Raw genomic sequence first — 19,119 nt, 5'->3', positions numbered from 1 at the left:
CATTGGGTGAGGATTAAAAAACAAAACAGCCCGGCTGGTGTGATTCAGTGGTTGAGCATCAACCCATGAACCAAGAGGTTACCAGTTCAATTACTGGTCAGAGAACATGCCTGGGTTGCTGGCTTCATCAACAGTAGGGGCCTTGCAGGGAGCAGCCAATTGCTGTTTCTCATTGATGTCTCCATCTCTCTCTTCCTCCACCTTTCTCTCTCTAAAAAAAAGCAATAAAAACATATTAAAAACAAAAAAACTATGCAAAAATTTGTACAGGTAACACTAAGACTATTGTTATTTGTTTTATAAAAAATATACCGGCATACGAGAGAAAAAAAATGAAGTCCTTTGCCAGGGATGAGTTATATAACAGTAGTTACTGTTAATTTGGGAAAAAAAGTTATTTTCTGACCAGAAAACTTGTTAACCAATCATACAGTCATTTTCTTCAATTATTATTATACTATCATTTTGTACTTTCTCTGAATATGCCACATGATGCTTGGATTTTCATATGCAAAGTACAATTTGGGATAATTTTGGATATTTCAGTTCTAAGAAACAGTCTTCTGAAATAGAGCTTATTGCTGCAATTTTTTGAACATATGTTTGTTCTCTAGATTGACACCTACCAAAATATACTATGTACCACTTAAGATGATATAAGGATCAAATGAGAAAATATATGTTAAAGAATTTATAACCTTTTGAAAAAAGATACGGTGATCGGTGCTATAACAGCCTTAGATCTGTGGTCTGCCTAGGGTCATGCAGACTAAACATCCAGTCCTTAGAAGTATTTTCTATGAAACATATTGATTTTACTTTTATAAAATGCATGTTTAATTACTAAAGAAATAATGTATATCCCAAAGCTTTTCATTTATCCAGTGCCTTTTCTGGTTAATAATTGCCTGCTTTAGAATGAGGATAATGCATGTTCTAAGCAATGATAAGTTTTTCTATGTGAACTGGACCATTGAAAATTGTTTTCCCTATTTTGATATTTGAATGATTTGACCATTTGTCTGATAAATGTACCAGTGTGTTTTAGGATTTTACAAATACATTTATTCGCTTACATCTCCAACTGGGGGTTTTGATTGTTAAAAATATCAAAATTCATGGGAGAATATGCATGTGTGTCAAGCTTTTAATAATTATGTTGATTACTAATAGGCTCTTGAATCAACTGTTCCAATCTGAAAAAGATTGGAAGGTAAGAAGATTAATTTTTACAAATAAGATAATATGCAGGCAGGCAGAACTTGATTGGAGATAAAGGTCAGTAGCCATCTGTTCCCCAGTCTTATTTGGAAGAGCAGAAGGTGTGGTATGTCATGCCCAAGCTGTTTTCAAATGCATAATAACAAAAGATGTGAAATCATTTGGAAGGTAAATTTTAAGAAATTTCACCTTGAAACAAATTGCTTCCTAAAAAAAAAACAAAATATTACGTTTAGTTTCTGCTAAGAATGTTTTCTACAGAATTTGAAGTTATGCAGCTCCCTAACCTGGGTGAATGTACGCTAGACTTAGGCTTGTGAAATAAGTTATAGCAAACACAAATATTTGGGAAGGGAGGTATGAACACTGTACAGTTAACATTACACAGATTTTTCAACATTGGCTAGTTTTTTAAATGTCTTAATCATTTAATCATTATTATTATTTAATTATTATTACTTAGTTATTCACTTACTGTAAGTATCTTTATGGAATTTTTGTGAGAATCCCTGTGGACAATACTTTTGAGCTCTGATCCCAGCAGAAATGCAACCATATTGAAGGTACTAGGTCAGCATGGGCCCTAAACCAATAAAATATGTAAACATGACCATTCTTTTTAGCCGCATCAACTCTTTTTGGTATTCCCACAGCCTATCTCAATTTTCTCTTTTTATAACAACTCAGTAAGGGGTTTTACCAGAGCAGACAAGCATGAAATTAATTTTCCATAGAAGTTTACTGATGCTGGGAATCTTGCTGGTCAGTAATCTTGGTGTCAGTCCTGATGCCATCTTGGCTGTTGCATTTTCTTCTCTTTAATTGCGGTGAATTTTATCAGCATCAGTTCTACGAAGTGTTTAATATGCAAAAGCTTTAAGGGAAGGAATATGGGTTTTCTCATATTTAATCTCTTAACTTTCAGCAAGATTTGTCATAGCACAACACTCTGGCTTTTCTTGTGAATAGCATGATAACTTAATGATTTGTCTTCACACTCACTACACCTGACATATAGAATGTTGGAAGGGAAAAGATGCCCCAATGCTCCACAGAGTAACTGAAGAGCTGAGACTCGTCTTATGCTTCCGAGATGTTCAGATTCTTCTTTAGGACAGGCAAAACCTGGATTTGTTAACTCTGACTTGGATAATTTCTTACCCTGTGCTGTAAAGCCGAAAACACGTATGGTATCTTGGCAAATGAATATATATTTCTGTCATAGTTGTTGCTGTAAATCCTTTAGGAATTATGTCATATGTATCTTAAGGTTAGAGCTTTTTGATTAATAGGAGTGGTCATGCCTAATTTTATGGAACTAAGATTTTTCAGTTATTAGCTTTCCTCTATTCTAAAAGGAAATATTACATAATCTGGGATTTTAGACTGTGAGAAGTTTGCTAATCACCAGACCTGGTGTGGGCAGAAGCTTTTAAATACTGGTCATCTGGACTGCTCTTGCAGTGACTTGCTCTCCAGGTGACTGACCTTCCTTCTATAACCTTTGCTAAATGCATCACTTTCTTGTCTTGAAAGGCTCAGCTTGGTTCTCCCCTTTGCACTGGGCTCACCACCAGAGATACAAGCCTCTGCTGAGTTTCTCACTCCCTGCGGATACCGTTTAAGGGGGGAGGGAATCCTCCCTGAGTTTCTGAAGCTAGTGTGTGTTTTGTCAATGGTATTCCTTTGTGTATTCTGGAGAGTGAAGGTTTTGCAGACATAGTGAAATAATGGGATATATCAGTAGATTTTTTTTTGCTATTGAAATGTATTTGGGAGCTGAGAGACTTGATGTATAAAAAAAGAAAGGTAAACTCTCTGAGAGGATGTGACAATTGGAAGATGAGGAGAGAAGGGAAAGCTTCCTGACCTCCAACCTCCCCTCCCCGCTTTATCCTGCCCAAGGGTTGGAATAGATCTTTTTAACAAAGACTTATAGAACGTTTATTAAATGCAAGGCAAAGCATTAAGTTAAAGGGCTGCAACAAAACAAGAAAAACAGCACAACAAAAAAAGGCTGTGGTCCCTATCCTCAGGAAACTCAAGGACATACTCATAAAAATGTGCAGAGGTGTTCAAGCCAAAAATGTGAGTCAATATGAAGTTATTCCAATAGAGAGCTTTTTATTATTGAATGCTTCGTGTGTATTAACTCATTAACTCATTAACATATTAACTCATTAAATACTGACAACCATGAGGTAGGATGAAGTTCAGGGAGATTGAGTAACTTGCCCAAGGCTGTATAGCTCTTAGCAGAAAAGCTGGTTTAGAATCACTGAAAACCTGGCTCAAGCATCAGTGTGCTTCAGTGTTGTGCTATAATTCCCCCACCTCCCTGTGTAATGTAGAGCAGAAGCTCTGATGTGTTCTTAAATAAGATGCATTGAATTCTGTCTGATTGCGGCGTAGAAATGGATTCACAGTACAGTGAGCAGAATTTTGAAGAGGGAATAGTTTTCCCAAGAAGAGGAGACAGACAAAGCTGTGGTGGTGGTGGTGGTGGTGGTGGTGGTGGTGCTGGTGCTGGTGCTGCTGCTGCTGCTGGTGGTGCTGGTGGTGTCATCTTCCAGGCAGAGAAGCCAAGGGATATTTTAAAAAGCAAATCAAGCTTGGCTTTTCTATATCACAAACTTTAAGGCAGAATCAGGGGATAAAATTGAAGAGGGAAACAGGGCTGAATTCTAAAGGGTCTTGTAAGCAATGTGAGAAGATTAGAATGTAGATTATGAGAGAGCATCAGTTGGAGTTGAAACCAAGAAAACAAAACAGACTTCCAAATATTTCTAACAGGAGAAACTTAATCTGAGAACTGGCCACACTGATAGTGGAGGAGTTGAAAGTCAAACAAGTGATAATGAGGTAATCCAGATGGTAATCACAGTAGGAGCCTCGAGGCTCCTAGGTCAGAGGCACAAAGGAAGGCAGTGGTGTTACTGGACCTCAAGACCCAGAATTACTAATGGAAGTTGGATCCATTTGAGCCTGACCTGTTGTGGGGTGTGTGGCTGCTGCCAGAGATGCCACTGAGACTTTAGGACAAGGGTTTAGGGGTGAGAAACAGTCCTTCATGCTCTCATTGTCTCTGAGTGGACAAACAGCAGAGCCTGGGAAATGCTTACAAGGAGTCAGCCCTCACCCCTTACCAAGCAGATCAAGCAGGGAAGGGAAGGGATGAATCTGCGGGGGCAAAAGACCTAGGACCAGCAAGGTGGGAGGGATTGCACTGCAGAATCGCCCCATGTTAGACATGCAGTTGGCTACAATTTAGAATATAGATTTAGGTCATTTGGAATGCTGCGTTATGAAAACATAGTGTTGTTTTGTTTTTACCAAATGTGTCAAAATGGTCTGCCATTCTTTCTAGGTTAGTGTACAGCATGAAAAAATGATCAGTAGTCTTATACATGTGATACTATATATTGTTTCAAAAAAGCTGTTGTGATTAAAACGTGTAATTTTATCCCTTCATTTAACACATTTTCCGTTAATATCTACTGAGCATTTGAAACTGAGAGTAGGAATAGATATGTTGTTGACATTATTCTCAGATTAGCCTAAGAGTTGGGAATAAACACGCATTCTTCTGTGAAAGTATTTCAGAGGTCAGGATTTTTACTCCCAGATCAGAACACAGAAATGGGGAGGAACAGTCATTCCTACAGGATAGCTCCTAAAAGAAAAATATTGAGAAGTCAAGTTAGTTCACCAAGGCAGATTTTCTAATTGTTTGAACTGGGTTCTAGAAGAGTGAGAATGTGAGAGCTTTGGAAATAAAGACATGGGAATGCTAGCATGCCAGAATGGGGTTTTCAAAGACTTGACTTTATTATTTTGAGTAATTATAGGTGAGTGAGGTACAAAATTGCACTTATAGCTAGATGAGGAATTTGCATTTGATTTGAATTTTCCAAATTGTGGGATTGCTTTGTATCCAGGAGATGGCTTGCAAAAATAACGAGTATGACTTCTGAAGTCATATCATCTGGGCTCACACATCAGTTCCAAGCTCTTGAGCAAAATATATTATTTCTCTATGACTCAGTGTTTTAAAGTGGGAGAAATAATAGTGCTTATCTCATGAGATTTTTATGGTAGAAAATTAAATAATGCATGTAAAACATTTAGTACAGCATCAAGGATAGAGTAAATATGCACCAAGTGTTAGTAATTATTATTATCATAATATACTTCAGTTTTAGTCATTTAAAATAATCTTAGATTTGGAAGAGAGCATTGCGGGAATTTTCTCCAATATACTTTTGAGAAATTGTTATAGAGTAATAGGTTGTTCACTACTCCATAAGCATCCTATTTCCTCTTGAATAGTTCTAATCACTAGAAAATTCTTTTTTGTTGAGCCGCCATCTGTGATCTCTAACTTCCATCTATTGTTTCTGGCTCATGGAGCTTCACATAATGTTGAATTTTCTTCTGCATGGCAGCCTTTCAAATACAGTATTCAAAGACAGATATCTCATTTTTCATGCTTTTCCATTTCTAGGCTAAATCTTCTAGGGTATTTGTATTTGGTTTATATTATAAGCCTCTATTTATTTGAGGGCACTGTTGACTGGCTAACTAAACACCTACTCTCAACTCCCTTCTTCCTTACCTGCCTCCAAAGTAAAGTTTGAAAATCAGCTCAGGGTAATGATGAGACTCAGCTCTGGCCAATGCGATGTAAAAACTTAGCTGGAGATTTTCTGGGAAAGCACTTTGCTTCCTAGTAAAAGTGATCTTTCCAATTGGCATTTTCCCGTCTCCATTTATCTCTTTTCAAGTGAGAGAACATGATTACTAGAATACAGCAGCCATATTGCAACCGGGAGAGGATGAATTCGAGGGCAAAAAGTCAGCAAGCTAAGGCCACAGTGAGAAGGCTAAAAGGCTAATTCCAATGTAACCCTGATATTTGGTGGGGGGCTAGCAATCTGAATCTGTGCCAGTAATCTAATGTACATTCTTGATAACCTATAATTAAGTCATTGCCCCTTTCTTTACAAACTGGTCTTGCAAGACCTGTTACCTAAATGCTCACATTTCACAGAGGCCATAAACCATGACACAGCCCCCCGGAGAGGGGTTATCAGCACTGGCGCCAGGCCAGGCCCTTAGGTATGGTCTCAAGACCCCCAAAACCTGGGGCTTTTTGCAAAGCCCATGAAAGGTCCAGAAGTATAATCCATATTTGGGGGACAAAGACACCAAAAGGGGATAAAAGAGGGGCTTCCACCATATTGGTTTGCTTAGATTTTGGAGGTGACTCTGCTGAGACCGCCGGTGTAATAAAGCTGTGTAACTCCATTTCTCTAAGTGTGGCTTGGGTTTATTCAGTTTTCTACATCAGTAGTGAAATAATCAAAAAGAGCCCAAGACTTGTTGGCCATATTCAGCAGCTGAACTAGTGCTTGCAACCAATTCTCTCAATCTTTTTGTAGATCAGATAATAACTTTGTGTCATGTCATAGAAGCGAGTGATTCTTAACTTTAGCATGCATCAGAATTACCATAGGGATTATTAAAACTCAGATATCTGGGCCTTAATTCTAGTTTTTGATTCTATTTGTCTGGAAAGGGGCTTGATAATTTGCATTTTGAACAAATTCCCAGTTGACACTGATGTGGCGGTAGTAGTGGGCACATACTTTGAGAACTCCTGGTTTAAACCATTGTTAATCTGATTTTTTCACTGTAGTTTATAACCTTCTTTAATTAATATAAGCAAATATCACTTTATTTTATTTTGAATTGCTCTCTTCAAGTGTTCCATCAACTTCAAAAAAGGGATTTCTAAACCTCTTCTTCACTTTAGAGTTCTGTTATCAAACCATCTATACTTCTATACCAGCTACCTTAGTTATCTGAGTTGCTCTTTAGCAAATAATTCATCAGTCTTTGGGACATTTGGTGAAATTTTATTATGTGAAGAGCATTGTGAGGATTTAAGGAAGGGTGAAATATTGCCACTGCCCCCCAAAAAGTTTACAATTGAGGTAGAAGGTGGTACATGAGGATAGAAGAGAGACTTCTTTCTATTTGTATCCGATATTATCATTACCAAAGATTTTCCAATATATTAGCATAGTCAATACTTAAGATAATGTGAAGTAGACACATTATCACCTATTTTGCAGAAAAACTAATGTGCAGTTATTTAAATAATGAATCTAAAGGAAGTCCAAACTAACACCCATTAAAATCAGATCTAGGAATTTCAACTTATAACTCAGTGCACAATGCATCAGACAAGTGCTTGTTTAACATTTATCATTTCCATCTTCACCCTTTTCAAAACAATATCAAAATAAAATTAGCTTCACTGTTTCATAATACTTTATGGTCATAAATTGCCTCTCAACAAGCCTGAACAGCCACTGGCTGTTTGAAAATTATCTCTAATAACCTCTTAAAAGTAATTTTTTAGCTGATGAGAGATATTCAGGACTGCTGTGTACCATTGTAAATTTGTACAAAGGTGGCCAGCTTAGGAGATAGAGAGACTGAAATCCCAGCCAGGTACCCTAGGATGGTGCTACCTCCATATAGGAAGACATTTTTCATCAACTTCAAGGCAGAGAGAGTCAGTACCCACTAGCTACTCATCTTCCACAGTATCAAACATTTCCTGAGAGGCAGATGTTATTTAGGAAGAAATATGGAACAGGGAGAAATTTTCAGAGAGGAAAATCCTTTAAAAAAATGGACGTTGAGTTGACTGAGTATTTACTCAGAAAAGATTATTTGAAACTAAAAGAGTCTGAGTTAACTTTGATGATAAATGTAAATCTTCCACCGTAACTGGTTTGGCTCAGTGGATAGAGTGTCAGCCTGCAGACTGAAAGGTCCCGGGTTCGATTCTGGTCAAGGGCACATACCTTGGTTGTGGGCACATCCTCAGTAGGAGGTGTGCAGGAGGCGGCTGATCGATGTTTCTCTCTCATCGATGTTTCTAACTCTCTATCCCTCTCCCTTCCTCTCTGTAAAATATTAATAAAATCTATTTTTTTTTAAATGTAAATCTTCCATCCTCTTCTCTTCTGCCTGTCTTCCCCACCATCTTACCAGTAGGGGTGGGGAGGCAATAGGAAGTTGTTGGATTTTAGAGAAGTGGATGAGTTATTTTGTTGTGTTTATTTTTTACAATCTTAATTGTGTAATGAATTTCAACCTCACTAACATGTGTAAGATTTGTCACCTGTTTTAAAAGGTAAGAATTAATCCCAATAGGAATTTATACATGGTACCACACAACATGTATATAATAAAGTGCAAGTTCTTGCCCTGGAATTGCTTACAGTCTAAAATAGAGAAAACTGACAGTGCTATTAACATTTCTGAGTATAAGTAGAGCATTTCTGAGTTCATTATACAATTAGTGAATATTGTTCATTGGTGCAATTACATTGTATGCGATCTTTTCCTTAATTATCATTCTCTATTTTAGACATTTAAAAATTCATGAGCTGTAACCATAAATACAATAAAAACTTTCTGTTGGCAGTGAGAATGGCACCAGGTATTACACTGGTGGAGTTATACCTGACCTCATTCAGCAACCTCAGTACTTGAGTTCTGGCTAAGAAAGAATTCAGAGCCAAGACTCAAACTGTAAGAGAAAGTTTATTTAGAAAGTCACAGAGGTAAAAGAAATGGGCTCAGAAAACAAGTTACAGAAGTTACAAAAGAAATGCCCTTTGAGCTTAGGGAAAAGAGAGAGACAAGGAAAATATTCCTGGGGGAAGGGGTGGGAGAAGATCCAGGTGTGCTCCATAGAGAGAGAGCCAAACTGGGTGCTCAGTCTTGAGGGTATTTATCTGGAGGTCTCAGGGGAGAATCACAATAGAATATTCATCAGCTTTCCAGGTGTGTCTTTCAGGTTCCTGGTCTCCAGTGATTGGTGGGTGCCCGTCTCCTTTTAACCCCTCCATGGAAGTTAACTACTTTCTTTTTCCAGATGACCTATCAGGGCCTGTCCTGTCCTCTCCTGTCTTTGGATGAAAGTCAGATAGAACTTTTCTCCATCCCCCTTATTTTTCTCTAAAGCAGGGAGACCCACATGCCAGGGGAGAAAAGGTCAAGGGGATGTTCTGACCCCCATGAACAGAGAGATCTAGGGGTGAAAGGGTGTCTCAGGGGCAAGGTCCTAATTAACAAAACTTATTTCTAATACTTGCTCTACCAGTTCTGCCAGTTGCTAGGTATCCCCTGCTAGAGGCCCCAGACTTTCTGCTCTGGTGAAATTCTGTACCTGGCCTATTGTCCTGCTCTGCATATGCCTGTCTGACTGCCTACCATATTTCCAATTTTAAAGAATTTTATTTAGTATACTATAAAGAAATGCGGATTAAGAACCATGCAGGAAAAAAAAGAAACCTGCAGAGAAAGAGATGTAAATAGAAAATCTGCCCCTTTTGTAGTATTTATTTTAGAAAAATAATTAAAATGTAAACTTAATTTCTGTTCAAAGCTGGGATTCTAATTAAAGTAGGCTATTGCTGTTTGGTATAATTTGCATAGTAATATTTTTTCTCTATCTGATTATTGAATGTCAACCATTAGTGATTCATTCTCTAGGTGCAAGCATAGTGGTCTTTCTATAGGCCTTTTAAAATGCAAATGAACATGAAAGAGTGCAACCAAATTAAGTCCTTTACAATTTAGAGTGGTTGCAAATATCAGATGGATTCGTTTCTTAGCATAGCAACATAAATGTTTTTAAATGTTTGGAATGAAATACACAAAGTATGACATTAAAATTGGAGGAGGTAGGCAAATTTGCAGAAAAGCGAGAAGAGAGATTGGCTAAAATATCTTTTATTTCACAATTATGCCTATAGCCACTCATTTTATTATTCTATGTAATGACCACAGCATCTCATCAACTTAACATAAAAGAGCACATTTCTACAGAAAGTTGACTCGGTTGGGCCCTTGGAACTTGGAGTCCTCCATTGTTCCTCTGATTCAAACCTACAGATGACAAGGGGAGAGAGAATGAGTGAGCAGGTGTTTGAACAAAAATCCCAGGAGATGTCAGGGGCTGAGACTTGGGGCCAATGTTCTCTGTTGACATTTCCTTGGCCATAACTAATCATAATGATTCTTCCGCCATAGGGTGGGAAAAGTTTTCTCTTGTTCCCAGGAAGGAAAGTAGATGGTTTGGTGAACCAACAGCATTTTTTCTTGCCACTGTTAGCTTTCCAGGTTATTAATAGAAACAATCATCCTAAAAGCCGAAGTCTTTTTAACATTTGAAGAACACGCATTTGCTTGGCCTGATGTTTGTAACCTGGTTATGACAGTTGGGTTGAATTTTACCAGGTGGGAAAGAGAATTAAACTTCCCAGGCAGCAGGAACAGGTTTCCAAAGCATACCTGAGTCACCTTGAGATTTGGCTATTGGGGGTGGGCGTAGGGGGGGGCAGGAGTGGAAGGATAGAAATGTCAGGTCGTAATGAGAATATGGGAGCCTCAGATGCCGAGCTGAGCTCTGGTTCCAACTACAATCTGAAGGCAGTGGTGAGGCATGCGATATGGAGAACTGAGAGTAACACTGTGAAAAGTGTGATTGGGGCAGCCTTATCTGGCACTGATCTACTTCAGCTAGAGGAAGATCAAGAGTTCAGGCTGGGACCTCAGTCAGAAAAGACTTACACATGAATCCAAAGGGAAGCCTGAATCAGGATACTGGCATTCTGACTGGGAGGGAGAAGCAGAAAGGAATCTGAGACCCATTGAGAAGTGGAAATGCAGTTGACTGGAGGTTAAGGCGGCAGACACAAAGTGATTAAACGTGGCTTTGAGATTTGAAGTGTGACAGAATGGGGATGCCACCGTCAGCAAAGAGGAGTCAGTGGGAGGAGATGTTGCTGAAGGAGACACACGCACACAGTTTGAGTGAGGTGGGACTCATGGGTTACCATATTATTCCCTCTAGACATCCAAAATAGCACTGTTCTGCTATTTTGCAAATTTTCATACATTTCCCTGGGAAGACAGCTAGATGGGCAAGCTGACATATGTATAATTTATGCTTACAGTAAAAAACAAACTTCAGTCTCTGCTAACTCATATGACTACAAAGTAATTCATTCATTAGTTTTGGGAGAGATTTGTGTTTGAATAGGAAAATAAAAATGTTTTGAAACATGAATGGATTATACACATTCATGAATGATTTTGTGAGTGTTCGTGCTGCTTATTGTGAATTTATTTGGCCACACCACTGCATGAGGTTGCTCTGTGTAGTTCAAAGCATCCCTCCCATCTAGGCCGGATACACCAAGTACTAAGTTGTTTGTTCACAACCTTGGGACTTCCCTGGGGTGAAATCTGAAACTGGTTCCCATATACAGAGGACAAGGAGAGACCAAAGAAAGAGGCAGAACACTCCAGATTGGTAGGTGGCACTTATAACAAGCAAGGGAATTTGGAAGGTTTGTCTTAGGTTAGGCAGCTGCAAACAGGTTGATCACTGCACCCACCCACTAGAATGTTAAAAGTTTATTCAGCGGCCTTAGCCAGGTTAGTCACAGATATCATTCCAAATGGCCTCAGCAACACATCATTCTTTCAAAGCTGTGTCCTTAAAGTGGCTCCAAATGCAGGGAAGTGGGCAGAAGATACATTCTAAGGACAGAGCAGCCTCCAATTGCTAAGATCCAGCTCTGGGGTCAACAAGTGGTCATGTCCTCTTACTGACCCCCTCCAACATAATTTCCTCCTTGTCAGTTCATTTTCTTCCTTTCACCTTCTCATTCATTGATCCAAAAAAATCCAGGATCCCCAGAGACTCACATATATGTTCTGTATTTAGCCATTATTGATCTTTTTTTATTTAACATGTACTCAGAACCATTTTCTGTTGACCATAGTACCCTCCTCAATACCCAAGTTCTAATTATTGCGAACCATTTTTTGGCTGTAGTTTTAAATATATTTTCATTAGCCATGCCAGAGTTTTACTAGTAATGGGAAAGAACTTTTGATTTTCTCTTTTCATGAAAAAATATATTAATCAGTGCCGGCCTCTTTATTTCTGATACCCTTGAGGTCCCGCCCCACCTCGGGATTTTTTTTTTATGTGTGTGTGTGTCCGACTTTGAATAGAATAGACACACTTTGTATTAAAGATTTATTCTGAAAACTGTTGGAAAACAGTCTGATCCATGTATTAGCATAGCATAGTTCCGTGCTGAGTCATTTGGTCAGAGACAGTCTGGGAAGATGTTAGTAAGACAGCAACCATACTCTCTAGAGAGTTAGGAAAGGAGAAAATTGCTTCAGGATATTCCAGGAGGTATTTGCTCCAGGAGAAAAATGTATTATAGAAACACTACAGCCGTGATTCTCAGACTTGAGAGAGTGTCAGAATCACCTGGAAGGCTTGTTAAAACAAAGACTGCTGGGACCCACACCCAGGATTCTGATTCCGTAGGTCAAGGTTGGAGCCTGAGAATCTGCATTTCTAACGCGTCCCCAGGTGAGGCTGATGCTGCTGGTCCAGTGACCCCACTTTGAGAACCTCTGCCTTAGCAGCCACAACCTCCAGAAGGAAAGGCTAGTGTTGGGCAGGAAAAAGAAACAGAATTCCTTTTGCTTCTGGTATCTTTCAGTTTTAATTGTACACAGGTCAGTTTTCATCTAACACCGCTTTTTTGTTCATACTTCTAATTTTCCCAGAGTTTCCCCTCTTCACTTTCTTTTAAATAAAACCATAATAATTCACCAGAAATTGAAAGTCATGAGCAGTATCCAAGACCCTTCACATGTATTCTTGACAAGCTAGTCTGTTTGCGGGCCCTCAAAAAATTCTAAGCCTTCATGCCCTATATATTTATTCAAACTATTTGTTCTCCCCAGAATGCTGTCTTATTCTCACCATTGTGTTTGTCTTTCAAAGTCCAACTCATTTTTGCAGACTCAACTACATTTCTTCTCCTTTGATAAATTTTCTCAGATAAAGGGAGAACTTCTTACCCTGAATTTATTATATACTTGTGTGTCCTTTTTATTTTTATTTTGCAAGAACTTTCATTTCAACCTCTTGTAGTTAGAAAAAAATACTTTTATAGTATTTATTTTGTGGTAGTTTTTTTTTTAATCCTCAGATATGCCATATGAGGTAGATGCTATTCTTGTACCCATTTTATAGACAGTTTATTTCTCTATAGTTCATTTTACTTCTAAATTTAAGTTACGTGACAATAAACATGTGATTTAAATACACTTGTGTTCCCCCAAATTAGCCATCACAGTGCCTTGCAAATAATTATATTAAGATAATTGCTGCATTCAAGGTAGTTGTCATTGGGTTGCTATAAAGCAGTGATTATAAAATATTTAGGTTCATTCTACAGACTTCTCAAGGACTAAACTCTGATTATTCAGAATGACAGGTTGACACAAGGAGACCAAGGACTGGTTCTCTATCCTTAGTTCAGGATAACTCTGAGGGGTCTATTCAGCCCAGAGCTCTGGTGGGATTGGCTGAGCTTCTCCCTTACCCAATGCCCACTCCTTCACTTGCTCACAGGTCTCAATCTTAAGGGCTCTCCCAGTAAACTTCCTGCACACAGATTTCCATGTCTCTAGAGTCTGCTTCCTGAAGAACCCAATCTAAGACAAAAGGAGTATGGACTGACCTCGTTTATCAACTTTATTTTACTTTTTTAGAGTGAACTTTAGAATGGAAGTGTATTATGTTTTATAATCAGAGACTGGACCTTGTTAGGTATGATCTCAGGGAAGTTAATCTCTCTCAGCCTGTTTCCTCATCTTGGAAGAATGATCTTATTAAGATTAAAGATAGTCCACATAAAGCACCTGCCACAGCTTTTGACACAATACCGGTGCTCAGAACATGGAGGTGTGTAACTGGGTAAAGTTGAATACTAGAAGGCTAACTATCTAGAGCAGCGGTTCTCAACCTGTGGGTCGTGACCCCCTTGGCGGTCGAACGACCCTTTCACAGGGGTCGCCAAGACCATCCTGCATATCAGATATTTACATTGCGATTCATAACAGTAGCAACATTACAGTTATGAAGTAGCAACGAAAATAATTTTGTGGTTGGGTCACAACATGAGGAACTGTATTTAAAGGGCCAGAAGGTTGAGAACCACTGAGGTAGAGCATTTCTTCCTACCCCCTCCCAGATGTGCTTCTTCTACATTATGTTGCAATACTATGCCTGATGTGTATTGAAGGTTCCTACTTAAAGAAGCCACATGAATTCCCAATCATTTCATGCCCCGGGGGTGAGATTTTCCTCTGAATTGGAGAGTAGGGAAATTTTTCTCCTGCAGGAGAGACTGGGATTTACAAATCTCTGCTTCAGACAGTGACAGTTATGTAACCACCTGGCTCCTGCTTCTCGGTCGCTTCTAAGGCCGAGTCGGCTTTTAGTCACAGCGATGGTGTTGAGCCTCTATTTGGACAGGTCACTGTCCTCCCTGGACCCAGTTTCCTGTTTCTGTGACCTGATTTTATTTTTATGGCCATGGTTTTTATTATAAACCACCCTGTTAGAAAGTGTTGGGCGAAACATAAATTGATCTCCAAGATTCTGAACTTTTTCTTGAATTCTCTTCCTGGCCAAGACCTCCTGATCTTTCCCATAACTTCCCTTACACGGAATTGGATATTCATTTTTATGACCTTTGAATTCTCAGTCTCTGCCAATAGTCCCTGTCCATCACTCACCTTCATTTATAACCTTTCAGTTTGAACTCTGTGTTCAGCTGTCATACCATGAGTTGGCCACCAACCCTAAACACTAGCTACCGTGTATTTATTACATACTATGCGTCAGGCATTATGTTAACTTATTGACAATGAGGGGCAGGGGATGAGGGGTGTTTGCAAAGTGTGGTTCTCCAGAACAGAAACATCTGAAACTTGTTAGAAACTCAAATTTCTGAGACCAATACAAGACCTGGTAAGTCAGTAATTCTAGGGATGGGGCCCAGCAATCTGTTTTGACAAATCTTCTAGGTCCGTGGTCGGCAAACTGCGGCTCGCGAGCCACATGCGGCTCTTTGGCCCCTTGAGTGTGGCTCTTCCACAAAATTCCACGTGGCCTATGCGCAGAAGTTGGTTTTCGGCCTGGGCGAGTCTATTTGGAAGAAGTACTGTTGATATTTGGCTGTGTTGACTAATGAGTTTGCTGACCACTGTCGGTGATTCTGATGATGGCTCTAGTTTGAGAACCCCTGCTTTACCAATATTTCTTATTTTAACATAAAAACCTAAGCTCAGAGAGCAAATAGTCTTATTCCAGTTTTACAGATGAAAAAACTAAGACTCCAAAAGGTTAAATCAATTGTGTAAGATCTCATAAATTATGAAGGACAGCATGGCAAACCAACTGCTGTTCTGAAAGATTTTTTAAAAATATTTTTAATATCTTTTTAATTTTTAAAAACTTTAAAAATTACATAGGAGACCCATTTTCCCAGAGATGCAGGGGCAAGACAATGCGAGCCTTTCTCACTTCCTGCCACTCCACTTTAGAATCTCAGTACATTTCCTTGTTTCTACTCCTTTGTTCTTGCTTTTTTCTCAGTGACCCTTTTCTCTGCTCAGATTGATTACTTACAATCTTGGCCCACTAGTTCTGTTTCTCTTTTCTGATATTGCTCAATCAATCCTCCCCTTCTCACCTGGAGCTTCTCTCCTACGCTTTTGGCCCCTGAACTCTATCAATAAAGTATGTTTGGACTTTCTTTCCCTTTACTAAAGAGGAACAGCCTTCCTCAACTCTGCTACCAGCTCTCTACCCCCAATCTTAGTTTTCTTCTTCAGTTCACCGTCGAATTTCTTTAAAGAATAATCTGACATTTTTGGTAAGTTCCTTTGCCACTCATAATAGTGATATATGTCTAGTGCAGCAGTTCTCTTGAATGTAATATTAAATTTTCAACCAAATCTTTCTCCAAAACCAACCAGAAGCTTTCCCAATGTATATTAATATTTCCCTTTTACTCTTTGTCCAATCTTTCACCCGTGTTCATCGCTGTAACAAACATTTCCTGACGTGGTTTCCATAGCATTGAAATAACAGGACCCACTTAGCCATCTCTTGCCATCTTTGTGGTTATGCTTTGGTGTCTCTCCTTCTTCTAAAATTATTAATTTCATTCAGTGAACATTTTTAGAGCCTACTATGTGCACAACACAAAGTTAGATGTTGGGGCTACAACAGTGAACACAATACATATGTTCCCATCCTCTCAGACATACCTTACAGGTTAGTGCAAAAAAATATAAATGAGAAAATAGTATGTTATCTCACTTCAGCCTCACAACTAGTTTGTGCAGAAGATGTTATTATTCATATTTTATAGATGATGATACTGAAGGACCAGGGAGGTTACATAGCTCTCAGCTTCTGTCCAAAGCACTTTGTATTTCTTTCTCTGTTCTGCTTCACTAACCTCATGTCCTCCCAACCATTCAACTTCCTATACATGCCCAGGATTCTCAAACACAAGAGCAAACACAAGTTCTCACCCAGAACCCATTTCCTCAAAGCAACATCCCTACCTGAACATCTCCCTTAAACCTCTGACTAAAAATGTCCAAAGAAAACTCATTATCTGATAGCCTTTCCCAAATAAACATAAAAATAAAACCAACCAACTGTAAATTCTTGACTTCTCAATTCTTAGTGGTGTCAACGTTTTTTTAGTCCTCCAGGCACAAAATCTTGGAGATACGCTGAACAAATCCCTCTCCTCCACGTAATCCTTATGTACTGTTAATTATGTCTCAGCAATGTCTCCTTTTAAACATCTTTATATTTCATTTCCCACAACTATTGGTGTTCCCTCCTTTATGATCCCTTATATATAGTTTCCACTGCCTCCTAAGTGTTATACCTGTATTACTTTATGGTTCTAGGTCGCCCTATTAATTTCACGTCAGATCAGTCTTCTTGCTAGATTTCTGATCATGGTGGTTCCTTGTTGAAGCAAAGTATGAACTGCTAGAAGTGAAGGACAAACTGCTCAGGACAGCAATCACAGCCCCTGCCAATGTTTCAAGCCATTTATTCCACTTTCTTCCATACTCTGTATCTTTTGGGCAAAAGCGTTCACTACTACCCGCACTTTTCTGCCCTCACTCTTTCTCCTTAAATGTCCATCCTTCTCAACTCTGTCTGATGGAATCACATCACATTTGAAGGTTTATCTCGGATGATCCCCCTTCCATGAAGCCTCTCCAGACCTCACTGCCTTTGAACTCTCGGTGGTAACATATTTGATGCTCTCTTCTGCCACCAGAGGCTGCCTAATACGGTGTCTATTGGTATTTTGTCAAATTGCTCTTTCAAAGCAGGAGCTATACCAGATGCTGTTCACTCCCAGGCAAGGCCTTTGCCATGGTAAAAGCTTACTAGCAGTCGCTGAATTGAAACAGTGGGATGGATGGGTGTTTAAGTCCAGATGAAAACATGCAAAGGGAGAATCAAATCAAGCGAACATAGTCATGTGAAGTGTAATACAACATATCTTTTGGTGCATTGGCTATATTTCCTTTTTATCTCTTTGTTCCTGGCATTTGCTTTTCTTGGTTTGCTTTACCTATTAGCCTGCTAAGCAATTTAACTACCTGATAATACACATTTAAACGGTGCTACTACATATCAGCAAAAGTCAACAACGGGCTCACAGGAGGAATAGACTGCCCCTTAGAGGATGTTAAATAGCATTTTCTCTCTAAACAATGGTGTGTTTGTGAGGCGGTCGCTGTGGATTGTGTTTTAGAACTTCCCTCAAGAACATACACAGTGGCAAATTGTCAATATCTCCCTGATATTTCATCAACAGTAATAATGACAATAATGATGGCCTTGTATCTACAGGGTATTTTATCCTTTTGCCCCATGTTTATGTTTATAATTTATTTGCCCCCATAGCATCCTGAAACCCCATGAAAAACAGTGCATCAGCAACTTATTTCAGATCATCTTACCAATATTTAGTGGCTCAGCTGATAATTAGAAAGCAGTTTTATTTTGTTTGTTTATTTGTTTGCTACTGAAAATATGGTCCTTGGATCAGTGGCATCTGCCACACGATTAGGAACAGAGAATCTCGGGCCCCTATTGGATCAGAATATGAACTTTAACAAGATCCCTAGGTGATTTCCTGTGCCTAGTAAAGTGTGGAAAAACACTCCTCTAAGTCCTGGAATGGGTCAACAGAAGGCATCTGTTTCATTCTCAAGGGAGAGGGTACTATATTGAGTATGAGTGTGTGTTTGTGTTTGAGGGAGGGAAGGAGAGAGGGAAGGAGAGAATGAGAGAATGAACCAGGTGAGGAAAGAAAAATCTCAGTGGGATCTGGGTCCCTCACAAGAGGTTTTGTGGAGGCAGAACTTCCTTGCATTTGCAGTAGCGTCACCCCGTCACTTTCTATCTGTTCACCAAGGTATTGAAGTTAACTGTTGTTTTACATAGATGGGGGCCGTTTGTCAGGTAATTGTACCCAAACAAGGAGGTAAAGGAACTAAAAGCACAAAAGGAAAACCCCTTTCCCGAGCCTGTGGAGGCAGCTCACTGGAGCTCATTTTCTAATGCAATTCTCCTCCCCGCGTGTTCCCTGAACACCCAGGATCCACTCCCTCCAGGAAAGCTAGTTCCTCGCCCCTTGATTTCTTTCTTCCTTCTCAGCTCTCTCCCTCTCTCCTGGCTCCCCCTGGCCCGGCCCCTCCCTCCCTCCCTCCCTCGGGGCTTGCACCTCTCCCCAGCCGGGTGTACCTGAGGCTGGCGTGGCTCGGACCTTGCAGAGCACAGCACCAGGGCTCGGCTCGGAAGAGGCAGAGGCGCACTGACTGCCAACTCCCTCCAGCGCCCGCCCGAGGGACGGTGTGCGCGGCGCTTCAGGGACG

The sequence above is a fragment of the Myotis brandtii genome, unplaced genomic scaffold (assembly GCF_000412655.1).
Source record: "Myotis brandtii unplaced genomic scaffold, ASM41265v1 scaffold18, whole genome shotgun sequence".
NCBI classification, from domain to species: Eukaryota; Metazoa; Chordata; class Mammalia; order Chiroptera; family Vespertilionidae; genus Myotis; species Myotis brandtii.
The sequence above is the reverse complement of the archived record's forward strand: the minus strand, read 5'-3'. Positions refer to the sequence as shown.